At 36.3% G+C, this 25,739-nt stretch overlaps 1 pseudogene; it reads right to left on the bottom strand.

The window, feature by feature from the left end:
* Positions 1–8,113: 8,113 nt before the first annotated feature.
* LOC118905025 lies at positions 8,114–10,001 on the bottom strand (annotated as a pseudogene).
* Positions 10,002–25,739: the final 15,738 nt, after the last annotated feature.

The following is a 25,739-nucleotide window of genomic DNA, read 5'->3' as shown; positions in this document are numbered from 1 at the left end:
TACAGTTCTATCTTAACGGAGTAAAATCTTTGAGCAGGAACATGCTTTTAGTGTAGGAAAGAGCTTTCTCTTCAAGTTGAGGAATTAGAGTAATATTTTGCTTGTTTTTCCTATGAGATGGAAGAAAAGAGTCATTAATGAAAATGAGATTGAAAAATTAGCTATAAAATATGTATTTCTTTAATCTTATTTGTCAGAACAACAGAAGAATATATAATCTCACTGGTAATGGTTATAACATGAGTTAATACTGTGTGCCCCAAATATTATATTTCTGTGCCCAATCACACCCTACACCAGAAAGTTAACACTTTTACTTCATTCCCTAGTCGTACGGTCTCATTCCTAAGGGCTACTCACACTAAAGTTTCTAAACTATTGTCACTATGCAGTATCTGGCCTCCTTGGTCCCAGTAACTAAAGACTGCTGCCCATAAATCAATTAAGAATTCTTCCTGCTGTTACTGTTGATGACACCTATCATGGGAACAGTGATGTCCCAGCCAAAGTTACATTCTCCATATTTGCTTTCAAAACCATAGACCATTCAGAGTCTAGACAGGGAAAGAAAAATGACTTCTTTTGTCACCCAGTCTGTAGGGCAGATATGATTTATGTCCAGATGTTCATTAAATCTCTAGAATACAGTTGTATCTGTTTCTGGTTCTCAATCATCTTCCAGAATTCCAAATTCTTTTGTGGAAGTATTTCTTTCAACTTGTGTGTTTCCCAATATTTATTTTATACCTGTGTGTGCATGGGACTATGCATGCAAGCTCTTTGCTGTTGTGGTGGTAGATTATTGGTTTCAACCATCACTCTACCCATGACCTTCACTGGGTGACTTTACCCTTATTGGCTATATAGTTAATAGAAATTTATTCATTTATATCAATCAGCTATTTCTGCATAATAAGCAACAATAACATATCTCAGCAGCATACAGCAATAAGCATTTATTTTTACGGAAATGTTAGTCACTGAGGGTCAGATGATTTATACTAGGTTTAGCTAGGTAGTTCTGCTTCAGCAGCAGTGGCTGAGAGGCTCTGTTTCTTGCTTCAGATTTGTGAGTAGAATGGGGTGGGGTGGGGGTGGAGGTGAGGCCTGGGGGAGATGTCTGCTTCCTGTGTCTCTTATCCTCGCTGGACCACTGGACTCCCTAGGTATTTTTTTCTCAAGACAATGGTAAAAATTACAAGAGTCAGGCAAAAATGTGCAAGGGTTCTATCCTATTTCACTGCCAAAGTAAATCACATGTCCAAGCCTATAGTTAAAGTATAGGAATATATACATTGCCAACTGCATTTCATCTTTTTCAAAGCACCTATTCAAATTTTTCCCCACCTTTCTTTTGCAGTGTATGTCTCTTTTTCAGCCTGAATTTTAGAAATATTTTATATTTTTGCTCAGAATCTATTCTTACACTTCTACCAACTTTTAACTTCCAGACAAGTTCTTGTTTTCATCTAAACAGAAACTATCTGTTATTCAAATGAAGGTGTTTTACCCATCCCCCACAAAGGGAATATTCAAAGTCACCATCTTTACTTGCTTTCTATCTCCAGGTAACATCATTTTCCATAGTTAATCACATTGCTGAATTTATTTTGCTGTGAAATGAGGAACTCTTTGGTCAAATCAATGATGTTTGGATTATAATGGTGGTGCAGAAGGCCTTCTGTTAGTCCATGAATGATGAATTTAGCAGGCTAACCCACATGGAAGACATATACACATCCCATATAAGTGTGAATACTGGCAAAGACAAGTTACTGCCCTTTCCTTGATGGAAGTGAGTCAGTGGTATAAACCTGTCCCTAGGTTGTTAGCTGATTCTCCTAGTGAGTGAAGCCATATCAGGGATTCATATTCTTCATTTCTCTTGTTGAGCTTTTAGCAGTGGTCATATCAAGAGGTGTGAGGTGAGAGGACATCATGTTTTGGGCTGTTCATCATCTCCATCCCAAATACCATGGCTAATTTGTACATGGACCCATTGAGTACACATGGTAGCTGAAGAGAAAAAAATGACTGATAGCCATAGGACAAGTCCTATTTTCCACCTGATTTGTTTGATACAGTTTGATAGGCTTTCACATTGAACACATTATCTTCAAATTCTATTCCCTCTCTAGAGGTCCACTTGCAGCCATCTTTGTCACTAATCTTCCTGTCTTGTTCTTTCCACATCCCAGACCAACGTGACAACCAACTAACATCACCTACTAATTAGTGTAGAACTCTAAATCATGTTATCTATTTTTTCATTAAGAATGGGCAACCACATATATTGCCTGAAATTTGCCTACTGAAAAGATATCTGTTTTTTTTCTTGACTATTATCACCCCTTTATTCTTCCAAGTAAAACTTAACATCACCTTATAAATCCCCTAATATGCAAAACCAATGATTTGGATGTTTATTAAAATTGTACTATATTTACAGACTATTTCAGAGAGTTTGATATATTTACAATATGAAGTTTTACCCTCTAGGAACCTGGGGTTTCTCTCCAATTATCCAATTTTTTAAAATGTACTTCAGTAAAGTTTTATGGTTTTCTTCAATACCAATTCTGATGTTCACTTGTGCATGTGTGTGTGGGGTATTGTGTTTCTTTTAATTGAAGTATAGTTGATTTACAGTATTGTGTTAGTTTCAGGTGTACAGTACAGTGATTCAGATATATATATATATATATATATATATATATATATATATATATTCCTTTTCAGATTATTTTCCCTCATAGGTTATTACAAAATATTGAGTATAGTCCTCTGTGCTATACAGTAGTGCACTGTTGATTATCTATTTTATATATAAGTCCCCTGCATATGAACTTTCAAGTCGCGAACTTTCAAAGAGGCGAATGTATGTTTGCAAGTCCAGTCATGTAAGTTAGTTCACGTGTCTGGCATACATTGTCATGTGCATGCATCCTCTACAAGCGGTTGTGCTTTTGTGTACTTTACTGTACAGTACCGTATAGAGTGCAGTAGTACAGTATCTTTATTTCAAGCCCAGGATGTCCGGAAGCAAGTGTAAAAGCAGCAGTGTTGTAGCTGGTAATGCAAAGAAGTGCCAAGCGAAAATAATGGAACTTGCTGTGCAACACGAGGAGCTTACTAATGAAGACCTGATGGAATTGGAGGCCCAGGGAAGGGATGAAGAGAGACAAGAGGAAGAAGAAGTAACTGAAGAACCGAAGAGATTCATGACACTGGAAATGGTAAGGGGATTTTCTTTATTTGAGGAGGCACTGTTAGTTTTTCAGGCACAGGTACTGAACGTAGAATGGTACATGAAGGTTGCAGCAGCCGTTCAGAATGCAATCCAGTGCTACCGTGTCACCTACGGTGAGAAAAAAAGAGCTACTACCCAGACATCACTGGATCATTTTTCAAGAGGGTAGATAGAATTGAATCCAGCAAGGAACCAGAAACTGTGCTCTCAACGTCAGGCGTGAGTAAAATTGCAGCTTGCCCTCCGTCTCCTATTGCTGACTATCCTTTAGCTCTACCATCTCCCACCTCCTCTCCTTCCTCCAGTCAGTAACTCTTCTTGCCTGTTCACTCGATGCTAGCCCCTCTATGCCAGCTGTTGTACTGTACTACTGTACTTTTCAAGGCACAGTACAGTAAGGTTAAAAATATTTTCTTTATCTTTTGTGTTTGTTTTTTATGTATTATTTGTGTCAAAAGTATTATAAACCTATTACAGTACAGTACTACATAGCCATTTATGTTAGTTGGGTACCTAGGCTAACTTTGTTGGACTTACGAACAAATTGGACTTACAAACGTGCTCTCAGAATGGAACTCATTTGTATGTAGGGGACTTACTGTAGCTGTGTGTATATTTTAATCCCAAACTCCTAATTTATCCCTCCCTCCAACCCCCTTTCCCCTTTGGTAACCATAAATTTGTTTTCTATGTCTCTGAATCTCTTTCTCTTTTGTAAATAAGTTCATTTGTATCATTTTTTAAGGTTCCACATGTAAGTGATATCATGTGATGTTTGTCTTTCTCTGTTTGGCTTACTTCACTTAGTATGATAATCTCTAGGTCCAACCATGTTGCTGTAAATGGCATTATTTCATTCTTTTTTAAGGCTGAATAATATTCCATTGTAAATATATCTCACATCTTCTTTATCTATTCATCTGTTGATGGACATTTAGGTTGCTTCCATGTCTTGGCTATTGTAAATAGCGTTTCAGTGAACACTGGGGTACATGTGTCTTTTTGAATTATGGTTTTCCCCAGATATATGTCTAGGAGTGAGATTGCAGGATCATATGGTAGCTCTATTTTCAGGTTTTCAAGGAACCTCCATACTGTTCTCCATAGTGGCTGTATCAATTTACATTCCCATCAACAGTGTAGGAGGTTTCCTTTTTCTTCACATCCTCTCCAGCATTTATTATTTGTAGACTTTTTGATGGTGGCCATTCTGACCGGTGTGAAGTGATACCTCATTGTAGTTTTGATTTGCATTTCTCTAAAATGACTGTACTACCCAAGGAAATCTACAGATTCAGTGCAATCCCTATCAAATTATGAATGGCATTTTCCACAGAACTAGAACACATAATTTAAAATTTTTTATGGAACAATGAAAGACCCTAAATAGCCAAAGCAATCTTGAGAAAGAAAAGCAGAGCTGAAGGAATCAGGATCCCTGACTTCAGACTATACCATAAAGCTACAGTCATCAAAACAGTATGGTAGTGGCACAAAAACAGAAATATAGATCAATGGAACAGGATAGAAAGCCCAGAAATAAACCCACACATCTATGGTTAATTAACCTACAACAAAGGAGGTAAGAATATACAATGGATGAAAGACAGTCTTTTCAATAAGTGGTGCTGGGAAAACTGGACAGTTACATGTAAAAGAATGAAATTAGAACAACTCTAACACCATGCACAAAAATAAACTCAAAATGTATTAAAGACATAAATGTAAGACCAGATACTATAAAACTCCTAAAGGAAAACATAGGCAGAACACTCTTTGACATAAATCGCAGCAATATCTTTTTGGATCCGTCTTCTAGAATAATGGAAATAAGAACAAAGATAAACAAAGGGGATCTAATTAAACTTTAAATCTTTTGCACAGCAAAGGAAACCATAAACAAAATGAAAAGACAATGTACAGAATGGGAGAAACTATTTACAAACGATGCAACCAACAAGGGATTAATCTCCAGAACATACAAACGGTCCATACCACTCAATATCAAAAAAAACCCAATGCAATAAGAAAATGGGCAGAAGATCTAAATAGGCATTTTTCCAAAGAAGTCTTACAGATGACCAACAGGCAGATGAAAAAGTGAAAGGATTTTTCTTCACTCTCCTTCATAGTCACCCCTGAGATGGTCTGTAATACAGTAGTATCTCATTAGTTCCACTGCCGCCATATTATTCAGATCCACCTGTAAAAACAAGGCTGATTTTTTCTTTCTCTGTCACCTGATTATAGGGAACTTCACATGAGTCCATAAGCGGAGCCTGAGGAAGGGTGGGCAACACACAGGAGTAGGGATCAGGAGAAACTGATCTATCTGCTCAAGCAACATACTTGTGTTTTCTGACTTGTCAAGACATGATATTGTATATGTCCTTTCCACTTAAATATACTGATACTGCATTTTCGTAAACTCATGGTTTGTTGCATCAGCTAATACTGTACCTAGTTTGTTATAAAAAAGCCAATTTATAATAGTCACTTTGTTTCCTTTAGTCAGGCTTTCAGTCTCTACCAGAGTTTAGTAGAAATAAAATAACTGCTTCTCCAAAGAGAATAGTTATCCATACAAGAAAGTAGTTTTTATCCAAAAATTTTGATGTTTATACTGATTCTCCTCTTGGAGCCAACTAGGGGCTCCATTAGAGCATCTTAATTTGCCAGAGATACTTTGACTACTGTTGCTTCTACTGGGTTACAAGGCTTAAGTGGAAAAACTAATTGCACCACAGCTTGAATCTGCTGCAGAGTACTGTCGTGCTCTGGGTCCCACTCACAAGTAGCTGATTTATGTGTTAAGTAAAATGTAAGAGCACCACACCCACATGTGGTTTATGTTGCTTTCTAAGTATAGAGGTCCATCATAGGTTGCACTTTTCAACAACTGGTAGAAATTACAGGGTGCCTCAACCTGCTTTTTCTTTAGATATCCATAGATATCATGGACCACTGAATCTCTAGAAATTTCACTGATATACTAGAGACTAAATTTTCAGGGAGTTTATCTTCCACCCTCTGACATACTTGACATAAGGCATCTTGACATCTAGTATCTGGTACTTCCTATTCACAGGTGCAATCATAATGTCATCAGTGTTGTGGACCAACATGATATTCTTTGGGATATTAGACAGTTCAAGTCCCTGTGGACAGGCCCTGAGGTAAGACAATAAAGGTGTATTGATGTCCCTGCCAGGTAAAATCCAATTACTTCAGATATGCCTTGCCAATGGAGAAAAGTTTATTTGCCACATTAATAGCTGCATGCCACATGTCACTGGCTGTGTTGATTTGCTCCAGTAAAGATACACATCTGGAGGAAAGCTGCAATGAGAATCACTCTTTGATGACATTAACAATAACCCACAGTCATAGATCCATCCAGCTTTTGCATTGGCCAAACAGACAATTTAAACAAAGATAGGCTGTGAATCATCACCCCTGCATCTTTCAAGTTGTTGATGGTTAAAGTAATCTCTATAATTCACTCAGAAATGTGGTATTGCACTTGGTTTAGTATTTTGGTAAGGAGGAGTAAATTTAGGGACTTCCACTTGGCCTTTCTACCATATTAGCCCTTATTCCATGAGTCAGAAAACCAGCTTGTGGATTTTTTTCCATTTGCTGAGTACAGCTATTTCAACTGCAAATATAGAATTAAAATGTGGGAACACCACAAGATGTTTTCCTTGATTAACTAGGATGAGCACAAGAAGGACTCAGGCTGAAGCTCCATTTATTATTGACCTAACTTCCACATGGACCCCAGTACTATTTTATTCCTGCACATTTGCATGAATTCAGAGCCAGTGTCCCTAAAGTCTGATGGCTACTCTTTCCAAGTTCATAGTCATTCTATGTAAATAGCTTCACAGACCCTTGGAAACATCTTGCAGAAATATTTGCAGTATATATTTGTATTAGTATTCTCTTGTTGATGTAACAAATTACCAAAAATTTAGTGGCTTTAAAACAACACAAATTTATTATCTTACATTTCCATAGGTTAGAAGTCTGATGCAGTTCTCTGATACAGAAGTCTGATACAGAAGTCTGATACTAGGCTGAAATCAAGGTAAGGCTATGTTCCTTTCTGGCACCTTTAAGGGAAAATATTTCCTTGCATTTTCCAGCTCTAGAGGCTGCCCACATTCCTTGGCTCCTGGCTCTCTTCCTCCATCTTCAAAGGCAGCAAAGTTTCATCTCTCTAGGCATTCTTCCTAGTAACATCTCCCTTTGACTCTCTGATCTCTTTTTAGCCTCCCCTTCCAATTTAAGGACTCTTTTAATTACATTGAATTAATCTGGATAAGGTAGAAAAATCACCCTTTTTAAAGGTCAGCTCATTGGAAATCTTAATTCCATATGCATTCTTAATTCCATTTTGCCATATAATCTAACATAGTCCATATAATCTAACATAGTGACAGTTTTCCTGGATTAGGACAAAGACGTCTTTGGGGGTTCATTATTCTGCCTACCACAGTACTATAATCTTATTGCAGAGTACTTCCTCAAAGACATCAGACTCCCCTTCTATAAAGGACTGCTAATTGGATGAGAAGCCATGACTATCTATGTTGACAGTTCAAATAAGCTGACTGCTCACCATGCCTAGGGAATATTTGTTTATACACAGGCATACCTTGGAGATATCGCAGGTTCAGATCCAGACCAACGCAATAAAGCAAATACCACAATAAAGTGAGGGACATAATATTTTTAGTTTCCCAGTACATATAAAAGTTACGTTTACATTTTACTGTAGTCTATGAAGTGTACAATAGCATTATATCTAAAAGACAATGTACGCACCTTAATTTTAAAATACTTTATTGCTAAAAAATACTAATCATCATCTGAGCCTTTAGTGAGTCACAATGTTTTTGCTGGTGGAGGGTCTCGCCTCGATGTTGATAGCTGCTGACTGATCATCAGGGCGGTGGCTGCTGGAGGCTGGGGTGGCCGTGGCAGTTTCTTAAAATAAGACCACAGTGAAGTTGCCACATTAGGCTGACTCTTGCTCTCACTAACAATATCTTTGTCGCTTACAATGTCCTTTGATAGCATTTTACTCACAGAACTTTCAAAATTGCAGCAATCCTCTCAAACCCTGCCCCTACTTTGTCAAATACATTTACATAATATTCTAAATCCTTTATTGTCATTTCAAAAATATTTGTTGTATCTTCACCAGAAGTAGATTCCATGTCAAGAAACCACTTTCTATGCTCATCCATAAGAAGCACCCCCTCAACGGTTCAAGTTTTATCATGAGATTGCAGCAACTCAGTCACATGTTCAGGCTCCACTTTTTTTTTCTTTTTAACATCTTTATTGGAGTATAATTGCTTTACAGTGTAGTGTTAGTTTCTGCTGTATAACAAAGTGAATCAGCTATATGCGTATGTATATCCCCATATCCCCTCCCTCTTGCCTCTCCCTCCCACCCTCCTTATCCCACCCCTCTAGGTGGTTGCAAAGCTATTTCCACCACATTTGCAGTTATTTCCTCCAAAGTCACCCATGAGGGTTGGTATCAACTTCTTCCAAACTCCTATTAATGTTGTTATTGGGACCTCTTCCCATGAATCACTAATATTCTTCATGGCATCTAGAATGGTGACTCCTTTCCATAGAGTTGTCAATTGACTTTGCCCAGATCCACTATCTATGTCAGCTATAGCCTTATGGGGTATATTTCTTAAATAATAAAACTTGAGAGTCAAAATGACTCCTTTATCTACAGGCTGCAGAGTAGATGTTGTGTTAGCAGGCATGACAACAACGTGAATCTCATTGTACATCTCTATCAGAGCTCTTGGCTGACCAGGTGCATTGTCAGTGAGTAGTAATACTTTGTAAGGAATCTTTTTTTCTAAGCAGTACGTCTCAACAGTGGGCTTAAAGTATTCAGTTAACCATGTTGTCAACAGATGCACTCTCATTGAGACTTTGTTGCTCCATTTATTGAGAACAGGCAGAGTAGATTTAGCGTAATTCTTCAGGGCCCTGGGATTTTTGGAACGGTAAATGAGCATTGACTTCAACTTCAAGTCACCAGCTGCGTTAGCCCCTAACAAGAGAGTCAGCCTGTCCTTTGAAACTTTGAAGCCAGGCATTGACTTCTCCCCTTTGGCTATGAAAGTCTTAGATGGCATGTTCTTCGAATAGAAGGTTGTTTTGTCTGCATTGAAATCTATTGTTTAGAGTAGCCACCTTCATTAATTATCTCAGCTGGATCTTCAGAATAACTTGCTGCAGCTTCTACACCAGCACTTGCTGCATCACCTTACACTTCAATGTTATGGAGATAGCTTCTTTCCTTAAACCTCATGAATCAACCTCAGCTAACTTCAAACTTTTCTCTGCAGCTTCTTCACCTCTCTCAGCTTTCATAGGATTGAAGAGAGTTAAGACCTTGCTCTGGATTAGGCTTTGGCATAAGGGAATGTTATAGCTGGTTTGATCTTCTAACCAGACCACTGAAACTTTCTTCATATCAGCAATAAGGCCCTTTCACTTTCTTATCATCATGTATTCACCAGAGGAGCACTTTTAATTTCCTTCAAGAACTTTTCCTTTGCATTCACTTGGCTGTTTGGCACAGGAAGCCTAGTTTTTGCCCTATCTCAGCTTTGTACATGCCCTCCTCACTAAGCTAATTTATTTCTATCTTTTGACTTGAAGTGAGAGCTGTACAACCTTTCCTTTCATTTGAACACTTAGAGACCATTGTAGGGCTATTAATTGGTCTAATTTCAATATTGCTGTGTCTCAGGGAATAGAATGGCTTGAGGAGAGGGAGAGAGATGGGGGAAATGGCTGGTTGGTGGAGCAGTCAGAATACACACAATATTTACCAGTTAAGTTCACCGCCATCTTACAAGGGTGCAGTTCATGTTTCCCCAAAGCAATCACAATATGGTAGTCACATCAAAGGTCACCCGGTCACCATAACAAACATAATAATAATGAAAAGTTTGAAATATTTTGAGAATTACAAAAATGTGACACAGAGACATGAGGTGAGCAATCGCTGCTGGAAAAATGGTGTTGATAGAATTTCTCCATGTAGGGTTTCCACAAAACTTCAACTTGTAAAAAACACAATATCTGGGAAGCTCAGTACTGCAAAGGGCAATAAAACCAAAGACACCTGTAGATGAAGTAGCACTTTAGTAAACTGACCATCTGTTTCATTCCTTGGCTCACCATAAATCATAAACCACTCTCATAGATTCCTTTATGTCAAAATACTCCTATCCCCACCTTATCCATGATGCCTATCGCAGTGTTGGTGCCCACATTGTTTCTCATGGCTACTTACTCTTACCTGGACTCCTTGCTCCAGAATTCCATCATCTCTTTTGAATTCAGGAAGCTCATTTTAATGGCAGCATTTCTCACTATCATTCCTAGCCTAAGGGACAGCCATTATGGAGATTTTATGGATGCTGTCTCTCTTGTTATTATTTAATTTTTTAATGTTTTAGAGAGTAAAGTGTCCACTGGGTCCTCCTGGTGGGTATAGTCAAGGAAACAGTGTCCTATTTCTACATAATAACTTCAATCCGCTACTTGCATCTCTCTGTCTTGAGTGCTTCCTACAAATTATGCCAGGGAAATTCTGTCATCGAAATTTTATTGAATTAAAGTCACCATTAAAACCATAATTCAGTCAATCAAACTAATAACCTGTTAGGGTCACTTCCAGCTGTTCGCAGTAGCACATTAAATCAAGAATCTTGATTAAAGACACCCATGTTAATAAATTTATTCTCTCTAGTGTAACATTCTTAAAATCCAATCCAAGACATACTCCCTATGTTCTAGCTGATATAAATTAGCAATATATTGCAATTCTTTGGTTTGTAAGCTATCTGTTTATAGAGGTGATTCTTGTAGCTTTCCTCCTTGGGCATATTGATATTTACCTACTTATGGACTTGAGAGTAATGAAGGGCATTTGGGTGAATTATGAAAAGAATAGGATGCCCCTTGTGAAGCAAGCCTCACAGGAGATTTAAGAATGGAAGGACTAATCTATTTATTTATTATTTTAAATATTTATTTATTTATTTGGCTGTGCCAGGTCTTAGTTGTAGCATGCATGATCTTTCGTTGTGGCATGTGGGATCTAGTTCCCTGACCAGGGATTAAACCCAGGCTCCCTGCACTGGGAGCATGGAGTCTTAACCACTGGACCACCAGGGAAGTCCCTCTGCCTGCAAAGGGAGCTTAGTAATATTTAGAGGTTCAAGTTTCATCAGAGCTTATCTAAAACAATCCAATAAAAAAGATCAGAATCTCACTCATTCCAAATAATGTCCTAAATTAAACAAAAAATGACTTGATTAGGTTGTGTTTTCAAGTTGAGTTTTGATTGTGAAATACACATATTTATTTTTTTTATAATCCTAAACCACATATTCTCTGAGGTTACTAAAACAGGAATCTGAAAACTGAAAACTATAGCCCAGAGCCCATTCTGAGAATGGTTTACAGGGTTAAAAAAAGAAGAAGGAAAAAGATTATGTAACATAGACTGTCCCACAAGTCCTGAAATTTTTACTATCTGACCCTTTATAGAAAAAAAGTTGCTGAACCTTGAACAAGAAAAAAAAAGTGATTATTTTAAGGTTATGCAGAAGATCTGGGGTTTCAGCTGACACTGCCTTAATGTAAGCATTATAAATCCAGTGCCTTTTCTGTACACTCCAGCACTTTCATAAGTAGTCATCTTACTTCTCAGACTTTGTAGTCATTATTATGTCTGTACTGTCAAGTAGAACAGCTACTTGGCCTCCTAAGACTTGCAGGCAACCAACACTTCACCCAAGCATTTATAGATCATAATTTCATAAAATCACACATTACCGGTATCCCATTTACACTAGAAAATATATTATCAAAGTATTAATACTCAAAGAACTGAACACTTCAATCTCATAATCTCATATTGAGAGTCTTGGTACTAGAAACTATATCAGTCAGAATCTGGTCAGAAAATGGAAACCATCACATGTATTTCAAACAGAGGTAATTTAATATAAGAAGCTATTTACCTGTATAATGGAAGAACATAGAAATAACCCAGAAATAAGGAAATCAAAAACAAGCAGTAGCAGGAATTCCCTCACACCTCTATGACTGTAAAGATAAAAGGAAAAGATGAGCCCAGGAGCAGGTCCATCACACAGAAGCAGGAATTATAGTGAGTCTGTCTTTCAAGACCTGAGATTATGTAGCTCAGCGTTGTTCAGCAGTTGATGGACCAGCGGCGGTGGTGTTAAGGGATGTAACTGCTTTTGTTGATGTTGTTCAAAGCAGGTGAGTGGGGATATCCTGCCTTTTCCTTTCCTTCCTGCCTTGCAGTCTTCTTATATACCTGTGTAGACTAAAGCTATTTGGAAATGGAAAGCAAGGAAATCTGGGAAATGCTATTCCCTTCTAGAAAGAGGAAGGCAGAGAAACATGGGCATTGGACATGAAACAGAAAAATAGCTGTCATGTTTGTTTTGTAACCAGCAACATGCTAAAAAGTCTCTTATTCTAATAATTTATCAGTATATTCTGCTTCACTCTGTATAATGTATAATACTATATTTTTGTGTTTAATAATTATTTTCCAATACATACACCATCATTTCTTTTTCTTGACTTACTGAACTCATTAGGATTTTTGATAAAATATTAAATAAAGGTACTAAAGGTGAGCATTCTTATCTTTTCACTACAGCAAAGGGAAAGTATTCAATATTTCACCATTAAGTATGATGTTTGCTATGGGTTATAGGGTGCCTTAATTTTTTACTTTTTTGGTTTCATTGAGGTGTAATTGATATACAAAAAATTCCACATATATTATACAGTTTGGACATACATACACACCCATGATACCATCACCACAATCAAGGTAATAAACATATCACCTCCAAAAGTTTTCTTGTGTCCCTTTGTTTTGTGTGTATATGTGTGCATATGTATGTGTGTTAAAAACACAACATGAGATCTATCCTCTTAAATTTTTAGATGCACAGCACTGTATTAACTATAGGAGCTATGTTTTGCAGCAGATATCTAGAAATAATTCATCTTGTATAACGTACTGAACATCAAATCCCCATTTCCCCCTCCTCCCAGCCTCTGGAGACCATCATTCTACTTTTTGATAAGTTTAACTCTTTTAGATTTCTCATATGGATGGAGTCATGCAGTAAGTGTCCTTCTGTGCCTGACTTATTTTGCTTAGCATAGTGTCTTCAAGGAACGTCAATATGGTTGCAAATGGTAGAATTTCCTTCTTTTCTTTTTAAGGTTGAATAATATTCCGTTGTATGTATACACCACATTTTCTTAATCCATTCATCTGTTGATAGATATTTGGAGTGTTTCCACATATTGATTATTGTGAATAATGCTACAGTGAACAGGGGAGAACAGATACCTCTTGGAGATCCATATTTTAATTCTTTTGGATATATATCCAGGAGTAAGGTTGCCGGATTATATGGTGGTTCTGTTTTTAATTTTTGAGGATCTTCCACAGTGTTATCCATAGTGGTGCACCATTTTACATTCCCATCATAGTGTACAACTGTTCCAATTTCTCCATATGCTGCCACACTTGTTATCTTTTTGGTTTTTAGATAATTGTCATCCTAACAGGTGTGAGGTGATATCTCATTGTGATTTAGATTTGCATTCCCTCATGGTTAACAATGTCAAGCACCTTTTCATATACCTGTTGGTCATTTGTATGTCTGCTCTGGAGAAATGTGGGAAAACTGGATATTCACATGCAAAAGAATGAAACTGGGCCTCTATCATACAACATACACAAAAATCAACTGAAAATGGATTAAAGACTTAATGTAAGGCCTAAAATTGTAAAATTTCTGGAAGAAAACATTGAGGAATAGCTTTTTGACATAAGATGCCTTTATTTCTGTACACTGTAAAGTTTTCACCTCAAGAATTACTTCATTTACATCTTTGGTAATTGTTGCTATTGAAGTTGATCTGGTTTGCTTTTTTTTTTTTTTAATATTTTTTTTGGCTCTCCATTCCCTGTTCTCTAAATTTTTGCATCCCACATTATTACATTTTTTGACCATTTTCTATAAATGCCATACAAAACTTGAATTTCTCCTTTGCATTTCTTATTATATTTATTATATTTAAACATTCAAATAAAGTTTGAACACTGCTGTATAATTTGATTTTTTTTCACAGTCTTCTTTTTCTCACATTCTCCTAATCATCTCATGTTCTTGCCTTTTTATTGATTTTATTTTTTCTTTATCAAACTGGATTTCTGTGTTGTATGAGCCATGTCATATTTTTTCCCACTGAGGATGCAAAATAATTTTCTTAACTCTTAATTTATTTTCTGGTAAAATAATTTACAGGTGTTATATTTTCTCTGAGTCTTCCAAATATGTTCTCTTTTATTCTAAAGAATTTTTTTATAGCTACTATATTTGGTTTTTAATATTTATAAATTTTTGATCAAAGGAAGATATGATCAAATATTTTGCCAATGGTTTGAGCATATACAGTCCTTGTTAAAATTCTTTCTTTGTCAATCTCTGTGCTGGTAGAATGTTCTTATCATTTTTATAACCACTGGACACATTGTTATGTACAGTTTATGCCTTCATCCACAATATCTGACAGGGTTTATTTAACACAGTGCTGCTGGAATGAACTTCTCATACTTTTATATATTTATTTATTTTTTATGTGCATTCTTATTTAATTATTTATATATTTATTTATTTTAACATCTTTATTGGAGCATAATTGCTTTACAATGGTGTGTTAGCTTCTGCTGTATAACAAAATGAATCACCTATAGGTATACATATATCCCCATATCCCCTCCCTCTTGCATCTCGCTCCCACCCTCCCTACCCCACCCATTTAGGTGGTCACAAATCACCAAGCTATTCTCCGCATGTGATGCAGCTGCTCCCCACTAGCTATATATTTTACATTTGGTAGTGTGTATACGTCAATGCTACTCTCTCACTTCGTCCCAGCTTACCCTTCCCCATGTCCTCAAGTCCATTCTCTACATCTGCGTCTTTAGTACATGACTCTTTGAAAGTCTTACATATCAAGTAATTGAAAGCTTCATATCCAAGTATATTTGATATCAGAATACTAATGTTTCTTCTCACATCCCTGGCATGTTCCATGTGGGAATCACATCTTGAGTAACACCAGCAGTAGTACCCAACTACTTAATAATATATAAGTTGGAAATTGGGAGAAACCTAATATTTAAGACACTACCATACAGCAAACCAATTTTTGATTAATTTAAAATATATGCACACTCATGCATATACATTGTAAATTATTTCAATAGTGCAGTAAAAATGCTCACAAAGATCATTGTCCATTTTTATTTCCCAATTTTTCCCCCAATCCTGTTTATACATCATCCTGTTCAACCATACTAAGAGAGAGTGCCCTAAAAATATGTAGCAACAGTACAAATATTTTTTAACTAATAGAGAACTATTCAACTTTATTCCACAGATTTTACAGCCTTATTTCTCAATTTTACCCTGAGTTTAGTCATGAGTTCTTTAGAAATGTTCTTTAGAAAATGTTATAAGCTAAAGACTTCTGAAGCACCATCTGGTGCAAATTATTGCAGACTTTGTTGGTAGAGAGACAGACGGCTGTGGTACTGATCCTCTTTGTATATCATGTAATCCTGTACTACAGAATCCAAAATTTGTCTGTGTTCTGTATAAAACACAAGAATGCTGAAAGTCAGCCAAAGTAGAACAAAGCTTTAATCAATTCACTGTTTCTTGTTGAGGACGGTTTTGCTTCAGTGGGCAGAAATCTGATTATCTATAAAAGGCTAATAGTACAATTGTCTATACCCTCTGATAATGATTTACTGACTGCTTTCCTTTTCCTATTTCAGTTTCCTCACTGAAATATGACCCTCTCCTCTCTTCCACTGAGGCTAAAAAACAATGTGTTCAATTTAACTGCAAATGAGTATCAAGATAAATATAAGCTTAGAAAATAAAACCCAATATTTATTCATTCGTTCAGCAAAGGCTAGCATTGCATACACCATGTCAGACACTGAGGCATTAAAAGATCCAAGGATGTGTAGATACCTCTTTAACCTCAAGACGCTCCCAGTCCAGTGGTGAAGAGAAACCAAGGTAAAACAACCATTAGCACTGCTACAAAGATATACATGAAATTTCTTTTATTTCCATCAGTAAGATAAAAAAATGAAAATACAAGAAAATATGATTTCCAAACTCTCTCTCTCTCTCCTTCTTCCTCTCTCATTTTTCTCTCTCTCCTTTGCTTTACTTTTCCTTATCCTTATTAAAGTTTCAACTAACAAACAAACGGAAGAAAATAGATTAACTGATTATATTCTACACACCTTGAAAAGGCAACTATGTCACATAATATAAAGCATAGGAATAGCCATCAAAACTCTTCAAAGTTCTAACACACTTTGTAAAGTAAGAAGATGAATTATATTTTAAAATTTAGTGACCTTTTTTTTCATTAGGAGTCAAATCTTACCTGAGGACAATAAAACACTGGAAACATAAAACCAAAAAAGAGCAAATTAAATTTCATTTAAATAACAGTGGTAAAAGAAAAGAAATTAGGAAATATGAGATGTTTCATGTTTCTTTTCCCTAATCTTTCTTGCCTGTTTTAAAATGAATTATCAGTATTCTTCAAAGCATAATAAATTTGAAATCATGGAACATGGAGACGTGTTTTATCCAGTGAACAATGCAATGAGTCTTGGAAAAATAAACTTCCTCTGAACATTTTGGACTTCTACTAGTACCCTTTCAGAATTACATCTGTTTTGGTTAAATATAAGCGTATTCCATTTATGAAAAGTCAGAGAGAGAAGGTTTTGATTACACAGGCACTGGTTTTAAAGACTTATTGATAAGTGTTCAGGATTTAAATTTAGGTAATTCATATGGTATTGTGGTTGAACTTAACAACTGCAATGTGCTTTCTAACAACATAAGAGCAGATGATTTTAGAGTTATTTAAACACAAAATACTTCTAACTAAAAATACACATAACAAGGTCTTCTAATAATGGCTGTATAAAGAAGGCAGTGATTACAACCATAGATTAAAATTTCGCATTTTAAAAATTAGAAAAGAAATATTTTTAAACAACTATTTTAAGGCTTTTGAAAATGAAGGAGTCAGAAATGTGTAAAGTTTTAATTTTAATTACTCTAGGAGGGGGATCAAAAAAAGATCTTGCTGCGATTTATGTCAGAGAGTGTTCTGCTTGTGACTTCCTCTAAGAGTTTTATAGTGTCTGGTCTTACATTTAGGTCTTTAATCCATTTTGAGTTTATTTTTGTGTATGGTGTTAGAAAATGTTCTAATTTCATTCTTTTACATGTAGCTGTCTAGTTTTCCCAGCACCACTTATTGAAGAGACTGTCTTTTCTCCATTGTATATCCTTGCCTCTTTTGTCATAGATTAGTTGACCATTGGTGCATGAGTTTATCTCCGGGCTTTCTATCCTGTTCCATTGAGCTATATTTCTGTTTTTGTGCCAGTACTATATTGCCTTGATTACTGTAGCTTTGTAGTATAGTCTGACATCAGGGAGTCTGATTCGTCTAGCTCCGTTTTTTTCCCTCAAGATTGCTTTTGCTATTCGGGTTCTTTTGTGTCTCCATACAAATTTTAAGATTTTTTTCCTCTAGTTCTGTGAAAAATACCATTAGTAATTTGATAGGGTTTACATTGAATCTGTAGGTTGCTTTGGGTAGAATAGTCATTTTCACAGTATTGATTCTTCCAATCCAAGAGCATGGTAAATCTCTACATCTGTTTGTGTCATCTTTGATTTCTTTCATCAGAGTCTTATAATTTTATGCGTACAGGAGTTTTACTTCCTTAGGTAGGTTTATTCCTCGGTATTTTATTCTTTTTGTTGCAATGGTGAATGGGATTGTTTCCTTAATTTCTCTTTCTGAATTTTCGTTGTTAGTGTACAGGAATGCAAGAGATTTCTGTGTATTAATTTTATATCCTGCAACTTTACCAGATTCATTGATAAGCTGTAGTAGTTTTCTGGTGGTATATTTAGGATTTTCTATGTCTAATATCATGTCATCTGCAAACAGTGACAGTTTTACTTCTTCTTTTCCAATTTGTATTGCTTTTATTTCTTTTTCTTCTCTGATTGTCACGGTTAGGACTTCCAAAACTATGTAGAATAAAAGTGGAGAGAGTGGATATCCTTGTCTTGTTCCTAATCTTAGAGGAAATGCTTTCATTTTTTCACCATTGAGAATGATGTTGGCTGTGGGTTTGTCATATACGGCCTTTATTATGTTGAGGTAAGTTCCCTCTATGCCCACTTTCTGGAGAGTTTTTATCATAAATGGGTGTTGAATTTTGTCAAAATCTTCTTCTTCATCTACTGAGATGGTCATATTGTTTTATTCTTCAGTTTGTTAATGTGATGTATCACATTAATTGATTTATGTATGTTGAAGAATCCTTGCATCCCTGGGATAAATCCCACTTGATCATGGTGTATGATCCTTTTAATATGTTGTTGGATTCTGTTTGCTAGTATTTTGTTGAGGATTTTAGCATCTATATTCATCAGTGATATTGACCTGTAATTTTCATTTTTTGTGATACATTTTTCTGGTTTTGGTATCAGGGTGATGGTAGCCTCATAGAATGAGCTTGGGAGTTTTCTTTCCTCTGTAATTTTTTGGAAGAGTTTCAGAAGGATACATGTTAACTCTTCTCTAAATGTTTGATAGAATTCGCCTGTGAAGCCATCTGGTCCTTGACTTTTGTGTGTTGGAAGATTTTAAATTACGCTTTCAATTTCATTAATTGTGATAGGTCTGTTTATATTTTCTGATTTTTCCTGTTTCAGTCTTGGAAAATTATACTTTTCCAAGAATTTGTCCATTTCTTCTAGGTTGTCCATTTTATTGACATATAGTCGCTTAATGTAGTCTTCTATGATCCTTTGTATTTCTGTGATGTCAGTAGTAAATTCTCCTTTTTCATTTCTAATTTTATTAATTTGAGTCCTCTCCCTTTTATTATTGATGAGTCTGGCTGAAGGTTTATCAATTTGTTTATCTTCTCAAAGAACTAGCTTTTTGTTTCATTGATCTTTGCTATTGTTTTCTTCATCTCTATTTCATTTATTTCTGCTTTGATCTTTATGATTTCTTTCCTTCTACTAACTTCAGGTTTTGTTTCTATAGCATAAACCAGCACAATATTGTAAATCAACTATACTCCAATAAAAATTAATTGAAAAAATTCTGGAGAGGGTATGGAGAAAAGAGAACCTTCCTACACTATTGGTGAGAATGTAAATTGGTACAGCCAGTATGAAGAACATTATAGAAGGTCCTTAAAAACTGAAAATAAAGCTAACATAAGACCTATCAATCACACTCCTGGCCATATATCCAGAGAAAACCATAATTCGAAAAGATACATGCACCCCAGTGTTTATAGCAATGCTACTTACGATAGCCAGGACATGGACGCAACCTAAGAGTCCATCACAGAGGAATGGAAAGAAGATGTGGTGTGTGTGTGTGTGTGTGTATACACAATGGAATATTACTCAGCCATACAAAAAAAAGAAATAATGCCTTTTGCAGAGACATGGATGGACCTAGAGACTGTCATACTGAGTGAAGTAAGTCAGACAGAGAAAGACAAATATCATATGATATTGCTTATATGTGGAATCTAAAAAAATTATACAAATGAACCTATTTACAAAACAGAAATAGAGTCACAGATGTAGAAAATAAACTAATGGTCACCAAGGAGGAAAGGGGGGATAAATTGGGAGATTGGGATTGACATATACACACTACTATATATAAAATAGGTAACTAATAAGAACCTACTGTATAGCACTGGGAACTCTGCTCAGTACTCTGTAATGACCTATCTGGGAGTAGAATCTAAAAAAGACTGGATATATGTGTATGTATAACTGATTCACTTTGCTGTACAGCAGAAATTAACACAACATTGTAAATCAGCTATACTCCAATAAAAATTAATTAAAAAAAGAAATGTGTACAGTGTTTACTCCTGAGCAACTGCTCCATTAGATAAGAGCAGCTAATTTGTGGCTTCTTGTTTGAAGGTGGTGACTTGGCCTGATATCTCCCAGTTCAGGTAGTGATAATATGCAGAATCTCTGACTCAAGATGCATATAAATGGGTTCTAAAGAACAGATAATCTAGAAAACATTGCAAACACATGGAAGACCTCGGGGATGCCAGCACAAAACTGGACAGAAATTAAAGAGTACTTAACTTCCAAAGAGAGAACTGCTCCTGGTGAGATTTGGATGTATGCTGGACTTCTAGTGTGTTTCCAAACCCATATACAGTTTGGGAGGTTTGTGAGCTGAAACTGCAGCTCATAGTGAGATTGGGAGCAAACCCCAGAAAAAAAGAAATGTCAGAGATGGTAAGGTTCAAAATCTGAATATAAATTCTGCCTGATCTTTGAATCAATACTGAGCTAGGCAGGCTCAGGGGAGACTCCCAGGGATCCAAGCTAAAAAAGTAATAGCTCGTAGAAGAAAAGACTGAGCAGAGTCATCACTGTTACCCACCATGAGGGAGAAAGACATTCAGTTTTAGTCTTGGCTAGTTAAGAGGCTACTTTGACAAAATAAGGGCAACAATCATCTTTAGGAAAAAAAAAAAAAAAAAGACCAGATCCCATAGTCTTCAAAACATAATTCGCAATGACTAACAGAACATGAACATATGAACTGCATTCAGGAAAGAAAGCAGTCATTAGAAATTGACTCCAAATGGACCCAATTGTGGTATATAGCATATAAAGATTTCAGAGCAAATATTTTAAATTTGTCCAAAGTGTTAAACAATGTATTAAGAACTAAAGGCAAATTTGATATTAATGATAAAAAATAGGTAATCACAATAGGGAACTGGAAATTATAAAAATGAAGTAATTTGAAATAGTAAGCTAAAGAAATAACTGAGAAAAATGTACTATCTGATATTAAAAGCACATATAAAATGGTATGAAAAATAAGTGGACCTGAAGTTAGAGCAATGGCTATTTTCCAATCTGAACAGAGAGAAATAAAAGATGTTAGAAAAAAAAAAGAATGAGAAAGGTGGCAGAGATGTGTGGAACAATATTAAATGGACACTATACTTGTAATCAAAGTCCCAGGAGGAGAGGAGAGTAAAAAGGAAGGAGACAATTTTTCTGAAAAAATAATGCTTTAAAAACTGCCCAAATTCAGTGAAAAACATTAAATTACAGATAAAAAAAATAGTATAAATGAAAAGGAAACTGCACATTAGCCACATTGTAGTTAAATTGATAAAAGCCAAAAATATAGAGAAAATAATGAAAGCAGCAAGAAAAAAATGACATATCATATATAGGAAAACAATAACAATGACTGACTTCTAATAAGAAATAATGGAGGCCAGAAGACATTGAAATGGTGTATTCAAAGTACTGAAAATACTGTTAACGGAGAAGACTATAGCTAATCAAATCCCTTCTATTCAAATGCCAAGTAAAGTCATTTTCATGTTGAAACAAGAGAGAATTTTTTGCCAGTAGATCTGCACTTCAAGAAATACTAAAAGAAATCGTGCTGCAGAGAAATGGCACCAGTGGGTAAAAAGGATTATGCAAGAAAAAATGACAAACACCAGAAATAATAAATACATAGATAAATATAAAAGACTATGTATACAAACACACACACCCTATATATATATATGTTTATGTGTACATATGTGCATATATACATACATATACATATATATGCATAATTATTCTCCATTTCTTTATGAGATAAATCACTGATTAAAACAAAATCTGGACACTTAGGAGCAGAATTAAGTGAGGGCAGGACACAGGAGAGAGGGAGCAGCGTCTGGGATCTTACCTCTGCCTGAGAAGCATCCTGTCCAATACACGTTCAGAAAGTCTTGGACTTCTTAACATACAATTCCTAATAGCCAGAAGGAAAGTGTACATTTAAAACTTTGGACAGATCGGAACCAAGATTGCTGAGTAGAAGGATGTGCTCTCACTCCCTCTTGTGAGAACACCAGAATCACATCTAGCTGCTGGACAATCATCAACAGGAAGACACTGGAACTCACCAAAAAAGATACCCCACATCCAAAGACAAAGGAGAAGCCATAATTAGATGGTAGGAGGGGTAAAATCACATCCCATAACTGCTGGGTGGGTGACTCACAGACTGGAGAACACTTATACCACAGAAGTCCACCCACTGGAGTGAAGGTTCTGAACTGCATGTCAGGCTTCCCAACCTGCGGGTCCGGCAACGGGAGGAAGAATTCCTAGAGAATCAGACTTTGAAGGCTAGTGGGATTTGATTACAGGACTTTGACAGGACTGGGGGAAACAGAGACTCCACTCTTGGAGGGCACACACAAAGTAGTGTGCGCATTGGGACCCAGGGGAAGGAGAAGTGACCCCAGAGGAAACTGAACCAGACCTACCTGCTAGTGTTGGAGGGTCTCCTGCAGAGGCAGGGGTGGCTGCGGCTCACCATGGGGACAAGGACACTGGCAACAGAAGTTCTGGGAAGTACTCCTTGGCGTGAGCCCTCCCAGAGTCAGCCATTAGCCCTACCAAAGAGCCCAGGTAGGCTCCAGTGTTGGGTTGCCTCAGGCCAAACAACCAACAGGGAGGGAACCCAGCCCCACCCATCAGCAGTCAAATGGATTAAAGTTTTACTGAGCTCTGCCCGCCAGAGCAACACCCAGCTCTACCCACCACCAGTCTGTCCCTCCCATCAGGAAATTTGCACAAGCCTCTTAGATAGCCTCATCCACCAGAGGGGAGACAGCAGAAGCAAGAAGAACTACAATCCTGCAGCCTGTGGAACAAAAACCACATTCACAGAAAGATAGACAAGATGAAAAGGGAGAGGGCTATGTACCAGATGAAGGAACAAGAAAAAACCCCAGAAAAACAACTAAATGAAGTGGAGATAGGCAACCTTCCAGAAAAAGAATTCAGAATAATGATAGTGAAGATGATCCAGGACCTCGGAAAAAGAATGGAGGCAAAGATCGAGAAGATGTAAGAAATGTTTAACAAAGACCTAGAAGAATTAAAGAACAAACAAACAGATGAACAATACAATAACTGAAATGAAAACTACACTAGAAGGAATCAATAGCAGAAGAACGGAGGCAGAAGAACGGATAACTGACCTGGAAAACAGAATGGTGGAATTCACTGCTGGGGAACAGAATAAAGAAAAAAGAATGAAAAGAAATGAAGACAGCCTAAGAGACCTCTGGGACAACTCTAAACGCAACAACATTCACATTATAGGGGTCCCAGAGGGACAAGAGAGAGAAAGGACCCGAGAAAATATTTGAAGAGATTATAATTGAAAACTTCCCTAACATGGGAAAGGAAATAGCCACCCAAGTTCAGGAAGCTCAGAGAGTCCCATACAGGAAAAACCCAAGGAGAAACATGCCGAGACACATAGTAATCAAACCGGCAAAAATTAAAGACAAACAAAAATTATTGAAAGCAGCAAGGGAAAAACGACAAATAACATACAAGGGAACTCTTATAAGGTTAACAGCTGATTTCACAGTAGAAACTCTACAAGCCAGAAGGGAGTGGCATGATATACTCAAAGTGATGAAAGGGAAGAACCTACAACCAAGATTACTCTACCCAGCAATGATCTCATTCAGATTCGATGGAGAAATCAAAAGCTTTACAGACAAGCAATAGCTAAGAGAATTGAGCACCACCAAACCAGCTCTACAAGAAACGCTAAAGGAACTTCTCTAAGTGGGAAACACAAGAGAAGAAAAGGACCTACAAAAACAAACCCAAAACAATTAAGAAAATGGTCATAGGAACATACATATCGATAATTACCTTAAACGTGAATGGATTAAATGCTCCAACCAAAAGACAAAGACTTGCTGAATGGATACAAAAACAAGACCCATATATGTGCTGTCTACAAGAGACCCACTTCAGACCTAGGGACACATACAGAATGAAAGTGAGGGGATGGAAAACGATATTCCATGCAAATGGAAACCAAAAGAAAGCTGGAATAGCAAGATTCATATCAGATAAAATAGACTTTAAAATAAAGAATATTACAGGAGACAAGGAAGGACACTACGTAATAATCAAGGGATCAATCCAAGAAGAAGATATAACAATTATAAATATATATGCACCCAACATAGGAGCACCTCAATACATAAGACAACTGCTAACAGCTATAAAGGAAGAAATTGACAGTAACACGATAATAGTGGGGGACTTTAAAACCTCACTTACACCAATGAACAGATCATCGAAACTGAAAATAAATAAGGAAACAGAAGCTTTAAATACACAATAGACCAGACAGATTTAATTGATATTTATAGGACATTCCATCCAAAAACATCAGATTACACTTTCTTCTCAAGTGTGCATGGAACATTCTCCAGGATAGATCACATCTTGGGTCACAAATCAAGCGTCAGTAAATTTAAGAAAATTGAAATCATATCAAGCATCTTTTCTGACCACAACGTTATGAGATTAGAAATGAATTACATGGAAAAAAAACGTAAAAAACACAAACACATGGAGGCTAAACAATACCTTACTAAATAACCAAGAGATCACTGAAGAAATCAAAGAGGAAATGAAAAAATACCTAGAGACAAATGACAATGAAAACACGACGATCCAAAACCTTTGGGATGCAGCAAAAACAGTTCTAAGAGGGAAGTTTATAGCTATACACGCCTACCTCAGGAAACAAGAAAAATCTCAAATAAACAATCTAACCGTAAACCTAAAGAAACTAGAGAAAGAAGCACAAACAAACCCCAAAGTTAGCAGAAGGAAAGAAGTCATAAAGATCAGAGCAGAAATAAATGAAATAGAAACAAGGAAAACAATAGCAAAGATCAGTACAACTGAAAGCTGGTTCTTTGAGAAGATAAACAAAATTGATAAGCCATTAGCCAAACTCATCAAGAAAAAGAGGGAGAGGACTCAAATCAATAAAATTAGAAATGAAAAAGGAGAAGTTACAACAGACACCGCAGAAATACAAAGCATCCCAAGAGACTACTACAAGCAACTGTATGCCAATAAAATGGACAACCTGGAAGAAATGGACAAATTCATAGAAAGGTATAACCTTCCAAGACTGAACCAGGAAGAAATAGAAAATATGAACATACCAATCACAAGTAATGAAATTGAAACTGTGATGAAAAATCTTCCAACAAACAAATTCCAGAACCAGATGGCTTCACAGTTGAATTCTATCAAACATTTAGGGAAGAGTTAACACCCATCCTTCTCAAACTCTTCCAAAAAATGGTGGAGGAAGGAAC

This window comes from Balaenoptera musculus, chromosome 12 (assembly GCF_009873245.2).
Source record: "Balaenoptera musculus isolate JJ_BM4_2016_0621 chromosome 12, mBalMus1.pri.v3, whole genome shotgun sequence".
Classification (NCBI taxonomy): domain Eukaryota; kingdom Metazoa; phylum Chordata; class Mammalia; order Artiodactyla; family Balaenopteridae; genus Balaenoptera; species Balaenoptera musculus.
Note: the sequence above shows the minus strand (reverse complement) of the source record. Positions and strands in the feature narration are given on the sequence as shown.